The following is a 23919-nucleotide window of genomic DNA, read 5'->3' as shown; positions in this document are numbered from 1 at the left end:
TACTGCTACTAAAACAAGGACAACAGATACTAATACAATGGCATGCTCCATAGTGCCCTGGCAGGCATATTCTCTAACCTGGGAAAGCAGCAAAATGATAGGGACATGAAACAAGGAGCCCTTGCTGTTGAGATGGAATCTGTTGGGGTTGGGAAGGCCCAAGCCCCTTCTATGGGAGTTGCTCAGCACTGAACCCTGTTGTGTTGCAAGCCAAGCATCCAACCTGAGCTTAGGGTATGCCATAGCTAATCCTCTCCTCCAGCCTCTTATGTGGGGTGCCTTCGCTTGGGCCCAATTCCATTTCTGCCTCCAGATATAATAAATGTTATAGTGCCAAACATCATAAGTACAGTGGTACCTCGGGTTACAGATGCTTCAGGTGACAGATGCTTCAGGTTACAGACTCCACTAACCCAGAAATAGTACCTTGGGTTAAGAACTTTGCTTCAGGATGAGAATAGAAATTGTGCTCCGGCGGTGCGGCAGTAGCAGGAGGCCCCATTAGCTAAAGTGGTGCTTCAGGTTAAGAACAGTTTCAGGTTAAGAACAGGCCTCCAGAATGAATTAAGGTACCACTGTAAATAGTAACTTCTATGAGGGAAAGGTGAAACAATCCCAGCCTAGAGTCAATTAAGGTTGAGAGGAGGGGGAAAAAGCCTTTCCAGCCCAGTCAACCAGAACCCAAGTAGAGTAACTCAGTGAAGGCCCCAAGCTGAGGTTGGGTGGGAAGCTCATAGGGCAAAATAGCCTCTCCGCCACCTGCAGGTGAGGCCTTTTAAAGGCCTCTGCCCTCTCCCCCTCTCGCAGGAGCCCTTATTGCCACTCTGTGGGCCACACGCCACCTGGCAAAGTTGCCCCACATGGAGTGCACCCAGAAACAAGAAGTCACTTATCATCATGGTATTGCAAACCCAGTGGAGTCTGTGTGCGTAACCAGCCCTGCATTATATTCAGATGACCTATGCAGACCCATTCTAAGAGTTATACACTGCAGAGAATGTTTCTTTCATCACTGTCTACTGAAGGTACATGATGAATGTCTCAGATTAATAGCCTATCACTTGCTAACTGCAATCATCCTGCGGATAGCGTGATTGTGTGGATCTACCCAAAGAATACTGAGCTGGCTAAATGGATGGGATGGTATTCAGGTGTCATTGTGAGGTCATGTTATATTTGATAGATACATGAAGCAATAAAGAGGCATCTATCTGCCTGTCACCCTGTATCAGGAAAGTGTACATTTTTTTCAGGTCTGTCCTACCATCTGTAAAACAAATGTTGACAGGAAGTATTGTTTGATTGAGGCCTTAAGAGCAGCGTTGGAAACATCCATCCATCTGTCTGATGCAAATACATATTGCTGGCTGGGTTTCTTTTCAGCCAAAGAGCTGTAGGCTGTCACTGCCCTGTCTCTCTCCCTTCTTCTGTACAGCTACCATGTGCCATGCAATATGTTTGCAACAAATATGTCCTGAACCTCCAGAGTGTTAAGAGTGTTGACTAGAGCAAGGGTAGAAGTCTCTTTTTTTTAATGTGCCAGAGTATAGAGCCAAGGAACTCTTATTTCCATCTCTAATTGAACACATGGATCGCCTGAGGCACCTATCATCTGAGCGGAAGAGACAGGTGCTATCCTGTCAGACTCCACGAATATAATCAAAATGATGCATGCATGGTAAACCTGAAAGACAAATCAAGTAAAAGAACATTAAAGGCTTGATCTTATTCCTGTTGAATTTAGTTTGAGTCCTTTCATTGGTTTTAATATGTATTTGGTTAATCACCTATGGCTAGTCCCATTTTTAAAGGATAGGAAACTGAGATTCAGGATTTGTGACACTTAGAGTGCAATCCGCTACACTAGTGTTTGTGTGTTGAGTCCCACAATGCCACCCTCCACCAAAAAATTCACACATCACACATAATTTTTTGTTTAAGGTTTTTGGCATAATTTTGGCCACAACTTTATTCAGAATACAAAAAATGTGAGTGGTTGCTTAGGCATTGGTTATGACTATCTGTCCATGCCCAGGGACAGAGCTGACTTCCGGATTCCAGCGGAAGCCAGCGTGGGAAACAAGTATTGGGTGAGAAAATGAAGCTGGGCAACAGTCCCTCACTTCTCACCCTCATGTTCCGGTGGGGCTAGCACGGCCCAAGTCCGATTCCAGGGACAAGGACGAAAAGAATGGCAATCCCCTGGATTCCTTTAACGGAATTCCCATTTCCGCACCACCATTGGAGGGGTAGGCACTTACCCCTCCACCAACCAATTTAACCAATGCCTAACCGCCAACCTTACAAGTTGTGACGATTTGCTACGCAGTAGGCAAAAACCACAAGGCACCAGCCAATCAGCCAAGTGGCAAAATTCCTACCAGGCCCCCGCTCCAAGGCAGACGACCCCATGACAGGCATAGCAAGGTCAAGCGATCCAACTGTTGGTTTCTGCTTTCCTTCACTGTGCAGCGAAAGGGCTTGTCACGAGACAGGTGTTTACATTCCACAGTCTGTACTGTTGGAGTTTCTCACGGGAAAGGGAGGCTGGATGTGACGTACACTGGTTTCCTGTTTTTCACTGTGTGATTCTCTCCGAGCTGTTGAGGAGAGAGGATGCATTTTCTGCTCCGGCAGAGGCAAGATGTCTTTCTGTAATATACCAGCTTTGAACTATAAATAAAGCAATATAGAGTATGCAGCACGTACTCCTCATCCTTCCGCTGGGCACGAGACTCTGCTTTAAATCAACACGTGGTTATGGGCTCCAGAAGTCGAATCGGAGTGCCGGCAAAGGATCGGAATGCAGAGGGACAGATCGGAACGGAATCTGCTCTGCGCGTAAAAGTGATTGATGAGGTATGTGCTACTGCTCCGGGCAGCCTGCCAGCTTCTAGTTAATGGCTTTATGGCTTTATGGCTGGACTTTGAACCTTTAAAGCCGTTTTGCCGGGAACAGGCAAAAGGCTCCCAAGCACAAGTCACTATGCTGGGGAAATCGAAAGTAACTTTTAAGTGCGCTTTTGGAATAAAGCAGCTGCAGCAGTGACGCAGCAAGATTTAAAGCAGCATATATGACGCTGAAGGCTAATGCCAGAGTCATGATGGCCCTTCAGGATGCTTGTGGGATTCCTAAGCTCAACAAGAAAAACTATGCCGACTGGGTTCTGTATGCAGAGGCAATTCTGCGGAAAGAGGGTTTGTTTGAGGTGATTACAGACACCCCCCCCCAGTTCCAGTTACAGATGCATGGGAAGCTAAGGATTCCAAAGCAAGGGGAACTCTTACATTGATAGTATCCCCAGAAGAGCTCTGTCTATTGCGTGATAAGACCTCAGCCAGAGAAATTTGGGACGCTTTGAGAGAGGCTCACTTAAGGACAGAAGCTGGATCTACTATGTTTTACTTTAACAAGCTGCATAATATGGCTCTTGCTGAAGGTGTAGATGTGCGTTTACATCTGATGGAGATGCAAAATCTGAGACATGAGCTGCAACAGAGAGGACTCAACTTTCCAGAGGCTGTGTATTCTTTCATGATACTACAATCTTTGGGTTCAGGTTGGGAGTCTGTTGCAACCCAGATTGCTGTGCAGCCAACCGCTCAGCTGACAGTGGACTTTGTTACTGCCGTGATTTTAAATGAAGCAGATCGCCGGGGTGCTAGCTGCATGGGCAAGGGGGAGTCTTCACAGACGTCGTCCCATAGTGCAGTGGAACCACCAGGTGGCGCCAAAGCTTTGAAGGCAGTGAAATGCTACTCGTGTGGACGTCTAGGCCATATGAAGAGGGAATGCAGATATCCCAGGGCCAAGACAGAGCAGCGCAGCGAAAGCTCATCGTGTGGAAAAGGCCGAGGCAAAGGCAAAGGTCCGGTGTCTAGGACAACGCAGCACAAGGCTATGGTTTCACGCTTCACTCCAAAGGTTGCAGAGGTCCAGAAGACGTCTAGATCTTTCTTCGTTGTTGATTCAGCGGCAACCCACCACATGTGCAACGATAAGAGACTGTTTGTGTCTTTTACACCGCAGGAAGGTGCGATTCACCAGGCGGATGACCACATTATTCCGAGTAAAGGCTACGGAACTGTTGTTCTTCACAGTTTGGACTTATCGATACAGAATGTGCTTTACGTGCCAGACGCCAAACATAATCTGCTCAGCGTTGGACAGCTGAATGAGCGGAACATTGACGTGTCCTTCAAGAACAAGAAGTGCATCATCACAAAGAAAAATGATTATGTATTGCATGCTGAGTATGTTGATCGTTTGTTTGTTTTGTATTATGGTGATGTTGAAAAGGATGACACTTGTTGCATTGCAGGTTCTAACAAAAGTTTGCATGCAGAATGTATTCATGATTTTCACCGAAAATTTGGTCATTTGCATTTTGAGGCAGTATCTAAAATGCCTGCCTTGGTTGAAGGTATGACTATTAAACCCTGCAGGTACCACATGAAGTGCAAAGCATGCGCAGCAAACAAGGTGAAAATGGCTGCGAAAGGTAAGGTATCTAGTAGGCAAGCTACGGAACCATACCAGGTTGTTCATGCTGATTTGGTTGGTCCACTAGCGCCCTCTTTGGGTGGAAATAGGTACTTCATGGTTCTCATTGATGCATTTTCTAGATATATTTTTGTGTACAATCTCAAGCAGAAATCAGAGGCTTTTCCTAGGTTCAAGGAATTCTGTGCTTGGTTGGAAAATGTGCATGGTAAGAAGATAAAGACTCTTTTCAGTGATCGCGGGGGAGAATTCACTTCTCAGCAGTTTGAAGCTTTTCTGACTGAGAAAGGAATTCAACACGATTTGTCTAGTCCTCGCTCGCCATGGCAGAATGGACTTGCGGAACGGGCAAATCAGACATTGCTTCAAGGGTTAAAAACCTTGCTGCATGATGCCAATCTTCCAGAGAGTTATTGGGCCGAATCTCTCTCGTGTTTTGTTTACAGTTACAATCGCAGGTTATCTTCAGCGATTGGTTGTACCCCCTATGAGAAGATGTTTGGCAAGAAGCCATACATCAAACACATGAAAATTTTTGGTTCTGACATGTGGGTTCACTCACCACAAAACTCCAAGTTAGACAAGCGTGGATTGCATGGTATCTTTCTAGGTTATCAGAAAGGGTCTTACAGAATAATGATGACTGACTCTAAGACAATTAAGCTCACGAGAAGTGTTGAGTACAATGCAAAGTGGGGGGAGAATGTGGGAATTTTCCAATGTTATCCTGATGACGGTGATGAGACTGAGGATAGTCAAAAGCAACCACAACAACCCACTGATGAAGGTTCTGAGTCTGAATCTGAAACTGAATCGGGTGATTCAGAGGATTTCAAGAGTGCGAAAGCCTCTATGCGACCCTCTGAAAGCTCTGATCAAGAATTGGAGGAACCATTGTTCACAATAGGTCGTTTTTCTCCTAAGAAGGAAGAGGAGAGTGTTGAAGACTTAAGGCTAATTCGTAGGTCACAGAGAGCCACAAAAGGCAAACCTCCAAAGAGATTTGCTGATGAGTTTGCTACGATAGCAGTAACAGCTGTTAAAAGCTCCAAGAAGGTATTTGAACCTTCAAGTTTCCAAGAAATCCAGGGTTTGGATTCAAAGGAAGCTGAGCCATGGTTAAATGCCATGAAGGCTGAGCTTGATTCCTTAGAAAGGAACAAAACATGGGAACTAGTTCCAGTAGTTCCAGGAATGAAACTGCTTGGAAGCAAATGGGTCTTCAAAGCGAAGACAGATCAAAATGGCAAGATAGTCAGACACAAAGCCAGATTGGTAGCCAGAGGTTTTGCACAGGTACCAGGTGAAGACTATCACGAGACCTACTCACCCACAGTGAGGTATGAAAGCATTAGGCTTATGCTCAAGCTAGCTGTAGAGGAAAATCTACACATTAGTCACCATGATATTAATACAGCTTTTCTGTACGGATCTCTAGATGAATCACTTTATATGCTTCCACCTGATGGCGTACAGGTAAAACAGGGATTTGTTTGTGCTCTGAAGAAATCCCTTTATGGTCTCAAACAAAGTGCAAGGTGTTGGCACACAAAACTCACTGAAGTATTGTTTTCTCTAGGTTTTCAGCAAGGGAAAGCTGATCCATGTGTATTTGTCAAAGAGGAGGGGCAAAAGAAACTGTACTGTTTGTTTTATGTTGATGATTTATTATTCTTTTGGAAAGATGTCGCAATGTACAATAACGCCCTAGCTCAACTGAAAGAGCACTTTGACATGAAAGATCTTGGTGAGGTAAACAACTACCTATCTCTGGAAATAGAGAGAGATCAAGATGGTAACATTCTAGTACACCAGTCACGGAAAATTGCTGATGTGTTAAGCAAACTAAACCTGATGGATGCTAACCCTGTAGACACACCGATGACAACAGGTTATCAGGTAGATGACACTGAAGAAGCATTTTCTGACACTACACTGTACAGAAGTGTGCTAGGCAAGGTAAACTTCATTGCCAGATGTTCAAGACCAGACTTTGCTGTTAGCTGTAATTTGCTAAGCAGACAAGTCAACAATCCTAGTGTCAAGGATTGGAAAGTATTTGAAAGGCACTATGCATTACAGACTGAGACTTAACAATCAGAAGTCTGGTGGTCTTGAGATATTTGCAGATGCAAGTTTTGGAAGTGACACTACAGACAGGAAAAGTACGTCTGGAGTTTGCTACATGTACAATCAGGGTCTGTTTGATTGGTCATGCAAGAAGCAAACAACAGTTAGCTTAAGTACTTGTGAAGCTGAACTGAATGCACTGTCATATTCACTTAAAGATTGTGAATGGTTAGTACAATTGTGCAAAGATATGAAAATTCCTGTCAAATGTCCAATCCAGGTTTACCAGGACAACAAAGCATGTTTGGCTTTGCTGAAGTCTGAAGGTTGTAAGCAAAGCACAAAGCACTTGCAGTTAAAATTGCAGCATGCTAGGGAATGTATTCAGAAGGGACTCGTAACGGTGTCCTATATGCCAGGTAATGAAATTCCTGCTGATGTATTGTCCAAGATTGTATCAAGGGATCAACACTGTACCTATGTGCAGAAGTTGGGTTTGTACTAATATTGTACGAACACGCTGCCCAGTGATGTTCACAGAAAGGGGGAGGATGTTGGTTTCTGCTTTCCTTCACTGTGCAGCGAAAGGGCTTGTCACGAGACAGGTGTTTACATTCCACAGTCTGTACTGTTGGAGTTTCTCACGGGAAAGGGAGGCTGGATGTGACGTACACTGGTTTCCTGTTTTTCACTGTGTGATTCTCTCCGAGCTGTTGAGGAGAGAGGATGCATTTTCTGCTCCGGCAGAGGCAAGATGTCTTTCTGTAATATACCAGCTTTGAACTATAAATAAAGCAATATAGAGTATGCAGCACGTACTCCTCATCCTTCCGCTGGGCACGAGACTCTGCTTTAAATCAACACCAACAACCCCCCCCCCTATTAAAGGGAGGGTGGGCGGGTGATCCGGTGCAAAAGGGCCAAGAGGACGACCCACGTTGGGTGTCCTGTATTTAAAGCCTCTGACCCCACCTCCAAATTGGCAACATTCAAAACTCCCCAGTAACCCAAATTAACCACTTAAAGGCTTGGGTTTATCCAAATCCGCCCAGTAACATCAGGGTGGCTTGTATCCCCCAACCGCAACACATGCTCTCATTTAGGGAGAACACGTTTTCCCAAAGTGTGGTATGCGTACCCCCAGGAGTACATGAAAGGGTTTCAAGTTGTGCACGCCCCCCCCCGTTTTTTTAAACTTTATAATAGATCAAATAGTATTGTTAAAAGCACCTCCAATCATCTTCACCTGAGAAAGGGCATGCCAGTAAGACTACAGGGGCACATGATTATTGTAAGGGGGTACGTGATTATTGTAAGTTTGGGGAATACTGCTCTGCTCGAGTAAGCACCATGGAGTTCAATGGAATTTACTCCCAGGTAAGAGAGAATAGGATTGCAGCCTTAGTGGTTCCCCAGTGAACCCTGAACATGGAACTGGGGCAACACTAACAGAATATAAATTGAGGTAGCCTCAGACGTGCAAAGTTATTGTAATTATATTAAAGTTAAAAGAAAATTCTTTTAGTTTAATAGCATTAAAAAGGGGCCTTGTGTTTGTCAGTTATCACAGCCAGTGCCAGATTTACGTACAAGCTAAACAAGCTATAGCTTAGGGCCCCACTCGCTTGGGGGGGGGGGGCAAAAAAATTAAAGGAAAAAAACCTGGATGTACTTTTCCAAAATGTTAAGTTAGAGCTTAATAATTATTTCACTATTAATATAAAAGGTAAAGGTAGAGGGACCCCTGACCATTAGGTCCAGTTGTGACTGACTCTGGGGTTGCGGCGCTCATCTCGCTTTATTGGCCGAGGGAGCCGGCGTACAGCTTCCGGGTCATGTGGTCAGCATGACCAAGCCACTTCTGGCAAACCAGATCAGCACACGGAAACGCTGTTTACCTTCCCACTGGAGCGGTACCTATTTATCTACTTGCACTTTGATGTGCTTTTGAACTGCTAGGTTGGCAGGAGCAGGGACCGAGCAACGGGAGCTCACCCCATCGCGGGGATTCGAACCCCCGACCTTCTGATCGGCAAGTCTTAGGCTCTGTGGTTTAACCCACAGCACCACCCGCGTCCCTCACTATTAATATACTTCTTCTTAATTGTACTTTGATAAAATACATATTTTGTTATGTGCAAATGGCTTCAGATGCCTATTAGGTCCATACATTACCATATAGCATACATTCAACACAAAAAGCAGCAGCAGTTTGTTGTTGACAAAGGACAGCTGGACATATACCTTCAGTAGCTTAGGGCCTCATCAAACCTAAATCCGGCCCTGATCACAGCACCTTTTCATAACAAATATTCATTTCCAGATATACTCCCTGAGCATCAGTTCCCCCAAAGAAAACAGAAGCAACTTGGAGCCCCCAACCACCACTGTGACTCTTTATTTCAGCCCACTGCAAAACTCCAAACTCTTTCTTGTCCACTGCCCCCTCCACTGCAACTCTTACATTATTCTTTCTCCAGCCTCTGCCCAAACATGTGAAGTGTGCCTAAGACAGTCACCACCGGCTCTACATCTGCCAGCTAGAAAAGTTAGCAAGGAGCATCTCCAGAAATATCAACTGGCCATCACTGGCCATTAGAAACCAATCAAGGACACAAGAGATGGTCCTTGATACAATACAGACACACATCAACTGCAGAATGGTCTTCCACCTTTCATTTTTGCAGTAAATAGACAGCACATGAACTGGGTGGGGTAGAGAAGCATCTCTCCTGGTGGTTCCCACTGCTACTCACAGGGCTGGGAGGCAATCCATTTAACCTTTACACTGCCACCACAGTTGTATTTAGCTATTAAAAGTAAAAACAAAAAAGAATTAGCTAAAAAGTACAAACACACATGCACACACACAGTTCCTTATATGTTTTAAACTCTACTTGTAGTTTAGAATTTGTCATTCCCTCCCCCCACATCTTAAAACTTACAAGCTATAAATAAACTATAAATAAGTTATAACTCTGGGCTCTAGTACAGGCAAGCCCCCCCCCCCCATTTTAATATCTGCAGCAGCACGGAATCATTACAGTTATGCTATACTGCTGTGGCAAATGTTCACAGCGCAGCTAGCAGTAATGGCCTCAATAGGGTTGGTGAGGTTCTTTTTCCAGTTGAGTGACCATCAATAAGAAGCTATTCTCAGAACAATTCAAATGATTGTTACCTTATAATGATGAAACGTTTCCTTCCTAAAATAACTCCATTTGGGGCCATTTGTAGGTGACGGCACATCATGTATTTTGTGGGTAGATTTGATGGCTTAACAAACTGCAGTGTGCAAGGCATGATAATACAACTGTAGCCTTGGATTGCTTGACTCTTGGGCTAATGTTCTGAAGCGTGAAACATCCAGGTTTACATATAATAGGGAGCCCAATAACAATGTCTTTATGTTTGAACTTTGGTGACAAATGTTTTCATAAGCACTGATTCAGCTGGGATGCTGGGCTAAAAGTTTCTTTCTCTCATTAAAAAAATAAAATAAAATAGAGTTTTCTGACAACTTTATTCCTTGCTTCCCCTTATTAAAAACTTCCCTGCCTGCGAATACGTGTTTTTCTAGGTTTGTGGCTCAGTCTGGATTATATCCATGGATTCCTTCCAGGCCTGTGATTCTGAATCAATGAGGTTTAGAACCTAGTAGAAGGCAGCCCTGTTTAGGGAATTTTTTCATGATTGATATTTTAATGTATTTTTCATCTTTTGTTGGAAGCCGTCCAAAGCAGCTGGGGAAACCCAGCCAGATGGGTGGGGTAGAAATAATAAATTATTGTTAGTAGTAGTAGTAGTAGTAGTAGTAGTAGAGGTCAATGAACAAGTCAAACCAGTTTCTTTGTAAAATAATGACCTTAGCTGGCTAGTTAGCTGGCACCAGCTTTTACATGCCCAAATAAGTTGTCTTCTTAACATAGAGACAAATGTGGGTAGCTCTCCTCTCCATGCACCTGGTTGGAAGCAACATCTACTTGAAAAGTAGAACAGTAGCCCTGAGTCTCTGTGTAAGTTTTGACTGGTGCTGGAAGCTGGAAACACAGAGGCTTGCTTTCTCTGTACTGAACCCAAAGGTGTGGCTTGGGGTTTCCCTGGAAACCTAATGCAGAGGCAAGATCTGTTGGGGTGTTAATCCTGTGTGCTACTCCATTCTACGCTCGAGTTATATATGTGTGTCAATAAAACCATATCACCTACACCACAGTCTCTACATTGACCTTCATTCCAAGGAATTAGGACTTTGGACAAAACATAGAACCCCTGGATTTCCTCACTGCTTAGAGATTGAGATGCAGGCAGCAATATATGTAGTGTTGGTTGTCTATGTACCTCCTTCTCCAGGGATCATGTGAGATTGTGACTTCGACTGTCTGGCTTAGATTTCAAGAGTACTGTGGAAAGGCACATTTGCACAAAAGTGTTTCCTTTTCTAACCACCTTAAGATGTCTTCATTGCATGCTAATTAGAGTCTTTTCTATGCACTTCCCCCTCAACATTCAATCGAAACAATTGAACAATCATGCTGCTGTTTAAGTATTCTAGGAGAATAAAAATATTTGGGTAGCTTCGTAACTCTCCCTTGAACCTTATTTGGGTTGCTGTCACTGCACAATTTTCATGCATCTTGAAAGGTTTTTTTGTTTTTAATACATGGGCCACCAGATTGCTGAATGGTTAAAACCATTACACAACCCAAAATCTCAGTGTGGTTGACACAATAGGCTTCATCCAGACTATATAAATCCAGTGCTTTTTTAATTTAAAAAAAAATGTTTAGGGGTACTCTCATTTTGACTCAGGAAAATCTCCATTTTATAGTTCAAATCGGGAAAAATAAATACAGTAAATGGATAAAAGTACAAAGATTCACAAAATGTTTAAGGGTATGCGTACCCCTGCAACCCCCCCCCCCGAAGAAAAAAGAACTGAATAAATCTCATTAATCTCCCATTGGGATCAATGTGAAAAGCTGGTGCCATGGGTCACTTTGGTCCTATTTATTTCAGTGGAATTTAAGTGCAACTAACTTAGTCTGGATCAGCCGAATATGTTTTAAAATTGAAGATTCCATTGTATATTTCTAACAGAATGATTGCATGCCTGCATTATTTAAGAGTAACATTCTTGGCAGCCATTGACAGGGCATAATTAAATACTAAACATGAAGATTGTCTCTTGTTTAAATCTCTTTTCCTTACAGCTATAATGAAACTGTATATATGCAAACCCACACATCAGATATATTATTCAATTCCTGCTGTGCTTAATGTTATTAACTGTCCTCTTCAACTACATAAACATGCCAGATAGAGAAAAGGAGCATATACTGACTTGTGTTCGAACCTCTGACTTCTCTTCGGAGAGCAAAAAGATGATTAATATCATGGGATTTCTCAGTGACACTGGAGATAGAGGGATATATTCTGATCTTAGCTATCTGTGCCGTTATAGAAAGTTATTCCTATCAGCTTTACACCACTGTGAATGACATCAGAATTCGCCCCAGAGGAACTTGTTAGAGGTTAGAAAACTCCTCTAGTTTCTCTAGTGCCATTAAAAATAAAATATGCAAATGTATCCAATTAAAAGTATGTCCGTTTTGAGATTAATTTGAAGACCTTAGCCAGAGTTTTTCTCTGGAGAACTTCAGTGATTTTAGCTTTTTGCTTTGAAAAGTCACAACAAATCTCACTTCAGCAGGCGGGATCCCTGAATTACACCATGTCTGTGGAAGCACACAGTGCCTCTCAGTGTTCACTGGAGCTTGAAAACGTATGAATTTTGTACAAATATAGTAGCGAATATCATATGAAGAAAACAGGTTGGTAGTTCTAGAGGAATTTGTTTTCCTTTGGGCATGAGTTTCTTTCTGTAAAGAGGACTTTGGAGATTTGACTATTTAAAAAAAGATGTTTCCTTCCATGGCAAAAATAAGAAAACATTAGTTTAATGATTTCTTTTAATTTAACCCCCCCCCCAAATAAATAGTAGATATAGATATCCTGACAGAATATATTTTTGTATTTCTTAATTCAAGGAGCACGTGCCAATGGGTTTCATATTGTGGTAAAATAATATAATAAGTAAACATTATGTCAATACAGGACAATAAGTGCTAATTACTCAAGGCTAATATTGAAGCAATATTATTTCTGATGCTTTTATATATGGTCCAGTCTTCACCCTTTCCAAAAGAAAACTGACCCAGTAAAAGGCTGCCTACAGCTTTCCACTGCTTTGGGAAGAAGAAGCTCAAAATAATAATAATAATGAGGGAAAATATGACAGTAGATAATGAAGAAGTATTTGACTGCATATGACTACACAATATTATCCACAGTGCCTGCATCTAATGAACTGAAGTACATTTGCCTATTAATTCATTGAAGCACTTCTGATGAATTTTGATATGATGACTGAACAATGACCAGAGAGTATAAAACCACATACACAGACTCACCATCCGTGTATGAACTGCATTAGCGGGGTTTTTTATATTTTAAAAAATCATAAGAAAAGAGTCCAGAATGCCCACCAACACACATTAGTACCTTATTTAACCTGATAATCCTGTCTCTGTGAATGAACAGATAAAATGCTACAGAGACAGAATAGTGCAGCAATAAATGTCTTTATACTATTCAAAACTCTAGAGAGAATTAAAGAATGAGAAAGCACAATCCAAGAGCTATTTCTTTCCTACCATCAATGAATGAATCTAGTTCTTTTCAGACTTGCCTACCTTGACACATGATGACAGGTCTCAAATATCTATCTGTATTATCATTTTGCCACTGAAAATAAATGTTCGGGGTGCAAAACCCCAAACATCTTATTATTTGGAACTTCAAAGCCACCGCCCATCCTATTTTGCTTACCCTGAGCTATCTTCTCGATAGATATTCATTTATCATATTCCAAAAGGACTGTAGAAGCATTTGCATTGCCACCATGCTTTTGTGTCAGCTAGCACAGGAAACAAAACTAAGCATAAAGTACTAAAGATACAAAGCATTGTTTAGACCTATAAAGCCTTAAACGGCTCAGGACTGCAATGCCTCAAGAACTGCTTCTTCCCATATGAACCTCCCCAGACCCTAAGATCATCTTCTGAGGCCCTTCTTCATGTGCCTCCTCCCCGTGAGGTCCAGCGGGTGGCAACATGAGAATGGGCCTTTTTCGCAGTGGCTCCCCATTTGTGGGAATGCTCTCCCCAGGGAAGTTTGGCTGGTGCCTTCATTATGTTATAACCGCCCTGAAACCTGTGGGTATATAGGGTGGTATACAAATTAACAGCAACAATAACAGCAACACGTAGATTGAAGGTGACATTAGACAAATGCAGCTTTCTAATTTCAGCTGATAACTAATCATCATCATCTTCCTTTATTTCATTTATGAATCACTTGCCATGAGGCATCTCAAAGCATTACAACACAATGAAATATTTAAAAAACCTGTTATGTATATAAAAACAACTTACATTTTTATTCCTTGACTTCTGTTTTATTGTGATTGTCTCATAATATCCCATACCACTCTAATTGTGTACTAGTTAAGGCTAGAAACAGCCTTGGGTAAATGTGTTGATGTGACATTGTTTTGGAAAGACCCACACTTCCTTAAGACCAGCATGTGCAATATGTCTACTCAGTTCCTTTCATCTTGCTTATTTTGAATATATTCAGGAGGCTTCCCCCTGTTAAGTTGTGGGCGGACATATCAGATGACACAATGATTTTTCAAACAGCTCTTGTTTATTCAGAGGCCAGAACAGAACTGAACTGAAGAGCTCAGTCAGCCTGCTTATATAGAGCTCCAGAACAACGTAACTGTAGCAACTTTCTAAAACTATCCAATCACTGAACGTCACTTTCGATCCTTCATTTGCATACAAACTATCCAATCACTGAACGTCACTTTCGATCCTTCATTTGCATAACTATCTACAGTATCCCCCTGCTGGCCCAGGGTGAGAACTTCAGTACATAACACCCCCAAACCCTGGACCAGTGATCTTGACCTCCACACCTCTACACTTGTACCTGACAAAGGTGGGTTTGTTGCCATGGCAAACAAACATGCTGGGCAAGTTGGGAGCAGCAGTGGCCCACATTGCGTTGGCACCACATGCTGCCAGGTGTCTTTCAAGAGGAGGAGGAGAAAAGGTTTGGCCATTATGGTGTCTAATAGTACAGTGGTAACTCAGTTTTCAAGTGCCAAATGTTTTGGTTTCCAAACTCCAAAAACCTGGAAGTAAAAGTGTATAGAGGGATTTCCACAGCTTAGACTCAGGGGTCAGCAACCTTTTTCAGTCATGGGCCGGTCCACCGTCCCTCAGTCCATGTGGTGGGCCAGACTATATTTTAGAAAAAAATATGAACGAATTCCTATGCCCCACAAATATTCATTTTAAATAAAAGCACACATTCTACTCATGTAAAAACACCAGGCAGGCCCCACAAATAACCCAGAGATGCATTTTAAGTAAAAGGACACATTCTATGTAAAAACACACTGATTCCCGGACCATCAGCGGGCCTGTTTGAGAAGGCGATTGGGCTGGCTTCGGCCTCCGGGTCTTAGGTTGCCTACCCTAATTTTATAATGAATGATTTTAGAGTGTTGTTTATGCTGTACTTTTGTACTCTTTTATTGTTGTTAGCCGCCCTGAGCCCGGCTTCGGCTGGGGAGGGCGGGATATAAATAAAATTATTATTATTATTATTATTATTATTATTATTATTATTATTATTACCCATGGCTTAGAGGCTGACTGTAAGCAGTGCAAGCTGTTCTGTTAGGGACAATGGGGCATTGTCACACCAACCCCAGTGCTCCCTTAGCCAGCCCCCACCTGCCTGCCATCTTACTTACAAGCAGTCAGGGGGTGGCTCTGCCTGAGATGGGCTCTGGGTGCACTGATTGCTCCATCCCTACTAGTCCCAATGGGCTGCAGCCATTATGACAGTGGTAGAGAACATGTGAGCCTCCAGACAATGTTAGACCAAATTTCCCATCATCACTGGGCACACTGACTGGGGCTGATGGGGACAAGAGTCCAACATTTGGTTCCCTACTGCAAGATAGGCCCTATAATTCTTTACCACTAACAATAAAATCCAAAAACATTGCCCATGTTGCATAAGATGGAAATGGCATACTCAGTCCTGCACTGAAAATGAAAGTGGGATTTATCTTTTGCTATTTTCTTAATTCCATTCCACAGAAGAGATTCCTGAGCTTCTGAATGAGAACAAGAGCCTTCTGGGGTCTTGGATGTCATGTTAAACTTCAGAAGTCTGACAATTCCCATTGCACTTTTTAATAAAGCATGACATATAGCTTTGGAGCAATCTGTCTTTGCTCAAGAGAAGTAATATTACACATTATGTCAAGAAAGCCTGAATGGGTCTTGTCAGCATAAAGATTTTGCTTTCAGTGCCTCTGCTGCTATCCGCACAAACATTGGATATTGATTGATAATAGAGGGTTTATTTCATAGGAGATAAATGGCATTGTGTTTTTACAAATTTTATATGGGAGAAGGACTGAGGGAGGGATGCAGTGAGATGGCAGGATAGATTTTGAGTTGATCTTTCTCTCTCTCATTCTTTCTTGAATTAATAACTGCATTTGCACTAGCATTTCCAAAATCTTACTGTTTCAACTCAGTATCTATAAACTGCCTGATGGGGTAAGAATCTTAAAAGACAAGTAAGCTAATACATGCCATTTTGCAAGCTTGTCTCTTTCTCTCATTTTTTCAAACCTCCCGAGTAAACATGAAAACATTTAAACTTTCAGAGAAAGTGTTTGGAAGGCTTTATAAAATTGCAACTATTACCCAGTCAGTGTTTATCTGTTTGTTTTTTAATCAATTACCTGGTGGTTTTTATCTTCTCTAAGGCTTCGGGGGGGGGGGTTGTTCTTTTGGGGGATGCCAGGAACTCGGTGTTATTAAATAAGGAACTTGGTGTTATCAAATCAAGTACATCATCTAAAACAGTGGGTATCTTTGTTTCGCAAGTTGGGAAGGAATCAAAATATACCTGTGCTGGCATGCTTTCATGCAGACATATGGATTGAGCAACTTCCCACCAGGCTATAGCAGATTATAGAGGAAGGCTGGAGAAAAGGAAAGCAGTGGTACTCTAATCACATGCCATACCTGCAAGCATGATGCCTGATTGTGTAACAAAACAGGTGTTTACTGTGCATTGAGAGACTTCCCAAGCACAGTACGTTAGTTCTGCTGTCCCTGTAAGCAAGCATTAAATCCAAGGCAAAAACGATACAAACAAAACAAAAGCCCAGCTACAATATCTTCAGGTAGCACTAAACTTTCCCAAACTGGTTTTAGTCTTCCATCAGTCCCAGTCAGAACAGCCATGCTGGAGGGCATCAGGTTGGGGAAGGATAGTGTACACAAAAGCAGGTACCCAATTCTGACAATGCAGCGAAAAGAAAAACCCTTTAAACCTCCATTCCTTACCCAGCTTTATCTTAAGTGTCTTTAAAAGCTGGGCAGGAAGAATCCCTGATGGGTGCAAAGATGTTTGACAATTCCAACTGCACTTTTTAATAAAGTCTGACATGCAACTTTAGAGCAATCTGTCTCTGCTCAGCAGCAGTAATATTATGTGTTTCATCAATGAGCTCTGAATGGGTCTTGTCACTGGAAATATTTTCCATCTTGACACCTGCACTTTGAGAAACACTTCTTGGGAATCGACTGATGCTTAGAAACATCTCATGTGAGAAGAGGGTGTTTATTAAATGAAAACCTTTGCACTTCTGTGAAACTATTAATGAAAGCATTTTCTTTCTTTTTCGCATCTTCAACTGATCCATAAAAACTCCTTAATTGACTAAACATTGCTTGCATTCTTAGATGAAACTGATCATCTCTACCCCCAATTTAGCCTTGTTTCAGAGCTGGTTTCAGGACTGAATTGGCCTTGATGGATGACTGTCAGGAAAGGGACAAGGGGAGTGCAAACTTGCTTCTTTTGCTCCCTTTCTCTCTACAGCGTTTGATACCATTGACCATGGTGTCCTCCTAGTCTAGCTTAGGAGGAGCGCCGTTTTGCAGTGGTTCTGGTTCTACCTGTAGAGTCAGTTCCAGAGAGTGGCACTGGGGCAGTGCTCCTCAGTCCCTTTGCATCTGTGTTATGGATGCCACAGGGCACTATTTTGTCCCCGTCACTATTTAATTACATGAAGCCATTGGAAATGGTTATTAGGGGAGGTTATTAAATCTCTGTTTATCCAAAACATCTGAATCAAGAGTGGCTGTGCTGGTTCTGGACCAAAGTCTGCCCATAGCAGTGGCCTGGACAAGAGCCAATAATTTGAGTTGAAGCTCTGACAGACGAGTGACCCTGTGGGTGACTGGTTTCCATGTCTGGGAGACAGCAGTGGAGCGCATGCTACTGCCACCCAGGGAAGGCATGCAGGGCACACCCCCTAGGGGGCGGGGTGAGGAGGGAGGCCACTGCATCCCTGGGTCAGGTCTGATCCTAGAGTGGAGCTACGGCCAGGCATGAGAAAGCCACCTTGGCAGTTTCCTTGTGAGCCTCAGCCCAGCTGATGAGAGGGGCACCATTGTTGCTGCCGACTCTCTTCCTCTCTGCCCCTGGGTCAGGCCTGACCTGGGAGTGGAGCTGTGGCTTGTGGCATTGGGCTGTCCCATGAGGAAGCTGTCTCTGTGACTCCCTCACATGCCTAAGCCAGAATTGCCTGGGGCCAAACACAACCAGCTCCAGCCCCCTTTATGCCACTGCTGGGAGATTGGTCACTTACCTGTTGTGGATGGGGCTCACTTCCTCTGAAAGAACTGGCATATAGTCTGGGGGTGCTACTGGATTCATCTTTGGCACAGGTGGCTAGGAGTGCCTTTAACCATATTCAGTTGGCAAGATCGCGATGACTGTTTTGGTTTCTTTGAATAAAGAGTTAACTTCACTGACACCTTGTGAATTATTGCTGACCAGCTCCTGACTCTCACCTTGACGCTCTGCCCCATCCCCTGTCCCGTACTGGCTTCTGAACCTGGAATTTTGTCCCAAAGGGAACACAACCCTTGGCATGAAAGAGATTCCCTGTTCTCAGAGCACAGGGTATGAATGGATGTGGGAACCATGTGAAATATTTCTTTTTCATCTATACAAATAACACTGTCTTTTGTAGCAATGAAATGCAAACAAAATATGACTATTTAGCAAGGAGCGAAAGAGAGAAATATAGTAGCAATTTCCTCTTACTTCCTGGACCTCAAAAATTTCACTGCACTATCTATACATCAGGCATGACCAAACATGGCCCTCCAGCTGTTTTGGGACTACAATTCCCATCATCCCTGACCACTGGTCCTGTTAGCTAGGGATGATGGGAGTTGTAGTCCCAAAACAGCTGGAGGTCCAAGTTTGACCATGCCGTCTATACATGGTAGGTAGTAAGTGTAAGGATGATGTAAAATAGTGACATTCCTAGAAGATGAAAAGATGTATGTCAGTATAAAAAGCACTCCTTACATTCCCTTTGGTAGGTAATTTAAGATTATTCTCTCCCCATTTTGTATCCCATCGAATCTGTTGCCACCTCCCTCAACCTTTCTTACCTTTGTAATTTAAAGTGACAGGTTAAATGCTAATGCAATTGATAGGGGTGAACAACTGGTCAAGGAACAACCTGAGCTGACTGCTTAATATATCTACGAATTGCAGAAATATGCAGGTCAGGTCTAATTTTGACAGGGAATGGTTCACTGCAAGGCTTTATGTCTCCCTGGATAGCCATTAACAGACTCATACTAGAATAACTACCTCATTGCTTAGGGTGGGAAAATCAAGTTCATCTTAATAGGGGGGAAACAGAGCCAAGTTCCTGATATCCTCATTTTTAAGTGCCATTTTGTTAAATATTGGATCTAATACTATAATCTAAGATTATAGAATTCGAGAAGGAGGGGATCAGTAATAGCCCGGCAGATGTGTATACCCCAAGGCAGCCCTCAAATTTTCCCATAAATAAAGCATGCCTGTGAAAACAGCAACACACTGTTGTTCTCTTTATGTGAAGGATCCTCTGTGGAAACCATTTCTTACAGACGTGTTCATCACTAAATCACTAAGCAGCTAATTCCACCCTGTTTTGGTCTTGCTGGGTCCGTCATGTTCCATTCCTCCCCGTTGCATGCCGCTGAATCCTATTCCGTTCTGTTACATGCCTTTCCACTGTAACACATTTCTTTCTACATAATACATGCACTTTAATGTAAAATATACAGTTTTCAACACATTCACCAGTAAAATAAAAGACACAATTTTGTCCACACATTTTACCTACTGGGAAGACCCAGTTTTCTGAGTGCATGTTCTGGAAGTTGGGCAATAGGGGCAGTACAGGATTCCTTTTGGTGTACCGACCTCCCTGCTGCACCAAGGATTCCCTGCCCGAGCTGCTTCAGGTCGTGGCGGATGTTCTCCTGGAGACACCTAGTTTGGTTGTCCTAGGGGATTTTAACATCCACGCCGACACGACCTTACAAGGGGCCACTCAGGACTTCGTGGAAAGCATGGCCTCCATGGGGCTGTCCCTGAATAAGTTGGGCCCAACTCATAGTCATGGACATGCCTTAGACCTGGTATTCACCTCTAGTGACGTGGGTGATCTGACACTAAGTAAAAGTGAAACCAAAGAAGTGCCATGGTCAGATCACTTCCTGGTGCAACTGGACTTCTCCGCAACCCTTCCCCTATGCAGGGAGGTGGGACCAATTCGGATGGTCCGCCCCCGCCACTTAATGGATCCAAATGGTTTCCAGAGAGTGGTAGGGGATGCTTTATCCCATGTTGATGGCCTTTCAGCTGATTCCCTGGTGGCCCTCTGGAATGCGGAGTTAACCAGGGCTATCAACTGTCTGGCTCCGAAGCGCCCTCTCCGATTGCATGGAGCCCAGACAGCCCCATGGTTTTCTTCGGAGCTGAGGGCGATGAAACAATCGCTGAGACGGCTAGAGCGTCGGTGGCAGAAAACTCACTCCAAATCTGACCAGACACAGGTTAGAGCTCAACGTCGAGCCTACCAAGTGGCAATAGCGACGGCGAAGAAGACTTTCTTCACCGCCTCTATTGCATCTGCAGAAAATAGTAGCAGGAGACTCTTTCAGGTGGTCCGCAATTTAACGGAACCACCTTTACCACCAGGGCCTTGTAAAGACCCCAAGATCTCCTGCAACGATTTTGCAAAGTTTTTTGCAGATAAAATCACTCATATTCGGAAGGAGCTAGACACCACCGTGGGAGCAGGGCTGGGGGGGGGGGAGAGTGCTAGAGCCCTGTCTCGGCAAGTTGCATGGAATCAATTTCAATCCGTTACCCCCGAGGATGTGGACAGGCTGCTTGGACGCGTGAAACCAACCACCTGTCTCCTTGATCCTTGCCCATTCTGGCTAATAAAAGCAAGCCGGGAAGGGCTGGGTGATGGGCTCTGCGGGGTGGTGAATGCTTCCCTCTGTGAGGGAACATTCCCAGATCCACTGAAAGAGGCGGTCATTAAACCGCTTCTTAAAAAAACATCTTTAGACCCGGACAGTATGGCCAACTATCGCCCAGTCTCAAATCTTCCATTCTTGGGCAAGGTGATTGAGCGTGTGGTTGCTGAACAACTCCAGGCACGCCTGGAGGATGCGGACCATTTGGATCCCTTCCAATCGGGGTTCAGGCCTCATCATGGGACTGAAACTGCCTTGGTCGCACTGGTTGATGATCTCCGGCGAGCTAGGGACAAAGGTGAGAGTTGTTTCCTAGTTCTGCTGGATCTCTCAGCGGCCTTTGATACAATCGACCATAACATCCTTCTGGACCATCTAGAGGGGTTGAGAGCTGGGGGCACTGTTATACAGTGGTTTCACTCCTTCCTCCTGGGCCGTGTTCAGAAAGTGGTGGTGGGGGATGAGTGTTCAGACCCTTGGGCCCTCACTTGTGGGGTGTCTCAGGGTTCTGTCCTCTCCCCCATGCTTTTTAACATCTATATGAAGCCGCTGGGAGAGATCATCAGGGGGTTTGGACTGGGTGTCCATCAATATGCAGATGATACCCAGCTCTACCTCTCTTTCAAATCAGAACCAGTGAAGGCGGTGAAGGTCCTGTGTGAGTGCCTGGAGGCGGTTGGAGGATGGATGGCGGCTAATGGATTAAAGTTGAATCCTGACAAGACAGAAGTACTGTTTTTGGGGGACAGAGGGCAGGCTGGTGTGGAGGACTCCCTGGTCCTGAATAGGGTAACTGTGCCCCTGAAGGACCAGGTGCGCAGCCTGGGAGTCATTTTGGACTCACAGCTGTCCATGGAGGCGCAGGTCAATTCTGTATCCAGGGCAGCTGTCTACCAACTCCACCTGGTACGCAGGCTGAGACCCTACCTGCCTGCGGACTGTCTTGCCAGAGTGGTGCATGTTCTAGTTATCTCCCGCTTGGACTACTGCAATGTGCTCTACGTGGGGCTACCTTTGAAGGTGACTCGGAAACTACAGCTAATCCAGAATGCAGCAGCTAGACTGGTGACTGGGGGCAGCCGCTGAGACCACATAACACCGGTCTTGAAAGACCTACATTGGCTCCCAGTACGTTTCCGAGCACAATTCAAAGTGCTGGTGTTGACCTTTAAAGCCCTAAATGGCCTCGGCCCAGTATACCTGAAGGAGCGTCTCCACCCCCATCATTCTGCCTGGACGCTGAGGTCCAGCGCCGAGGGCCTTCTGGCGGTTCCCTCATTGCGAGAAGCAAAGCTACAGGGAACCAGGCAGAGGGCCTTCTCGGTAGTGGCGCCCGCCCTGTGGAACGCCCTCCCATCAGATGTCAAAACGATAAACAACTACCTGACATTCAGAAGACATCTTAAGGCAGCCCTGTTCAGGGAAGTTTTTAATGTATGATATTTTAGTGTTTTTTGGTTTCTATGGAAGCCGCCCAGAGTTACTGGGGAAACCCAGCCAGATGGGAGGGGTACAAATAATATATTATTATTATTATTATTATTATTATTATTATTATTATTATTACCACATCGAAAATGCCATGCAAAATTCAGAGGAATGCATAATCTGACTGATAGCTGTGTCTTGGCCTCCATGTAATTTCAGGAACATCAGATCAGGTTAGACCAGTGTGAAAATCAGATCAAATGAATCCCTTCCTCTAGCTACATCATTTCTCTCTCTCTCTCCCTCCCCATCCCCTTTCCTGCATTCTGGAACACAAGTGAGTATACAGTTTGTTTCTACACAGTCACAAATCCAGGCATTGATCAGACCCAGATTTGTTTAGCTTCAGCCCATACCCTGGGACCTAATTACCTGAGTGGGTAAATGAGCTATCACAGATCAAGTGCCATGAAAAGAATTTAATATTTGAAAGAATAAGTGGGGACCATTCCCAAACCCTAACAGGAGAGCTCCTTATTCAGGGCTTCAACCTGCTGTCTGGGAGATAACGAATTGATTCTTTTCCAACCACCTGAAATCTTTCCCAGCTGAGCTGTACACAGTTAAAAGCTTCGGGGTTGCTAGCCCTGAACCCCAGCATTTCATCGCTATATTGTCAAGAACAGACTATAGCACAGGGAGTTTTTGTTTTTATTTTAACACCGTGGGGTGCATTTTCCTGGTTCAGTTACTGCTCACACCTAAGACATAATATGCTAAAGCAGCAAATTCTCTCTCTCTCCCCCTCCCCCCTTTAATGAAATTATTCTATGGCTCTACTACTCTCAAGCATGCACTTAATTGTTAGACTCACCACCAGACTGAAATGTTATTTCCATCTCCCATGGTTCAACCACCCTCAACTATTGACTTGATTATTAGACTCAATACCAGACCAGCATGCTATGCCTAATTTCCAGTTCTGCTATAAACCCCATCCTAGCATGGTTCTTCGTGTGTGTGTGGGGGGGGGTGAAATCCAGGATTTCAATGTAGCTACAGCTGAATAGTATGTTTCATTCCCTCATGCAAAGGTGGGATGGATACAACATGTCTCCAGTCATTGAAGCACAGTTGGACTCGTGAAAGAGGGACTGCAAAGCGCCTTTTAGCTCCTAGTTGGGACCAGCTGCAACTAGTGAACAGTTATGGAAGGGTTGATGGGCTGTGAAGTATCCTTGTTCTCAGGTATCCCTGGGGTTTGCCAGGGTTCACTGCTCCTGGCATATCTCATCAATATCAGATTATGACATCCTTGCAATTGTCCTAATCCCAATTCTTTTTAAGAGACTCAACTTTTGGGTTAGGTTATTTCTTTGGGATGATATAGGAAAGGGCTGAAGCTCAACA

This window comes from Podarcis liolepis, assembly GCF_965112155.1.
Source record: "Podarcis liolepis genome assembly, chromosome: 2".
Classification (NCBI taxonomy): Eukaryota; Metazoa; Chordata; class Lepidosauria; order Squamata; family Lacertidae; genus Podarcis; species Podarcis liolepis.
Note: the sequence above shows the minus strand (reverse complement) of the source record.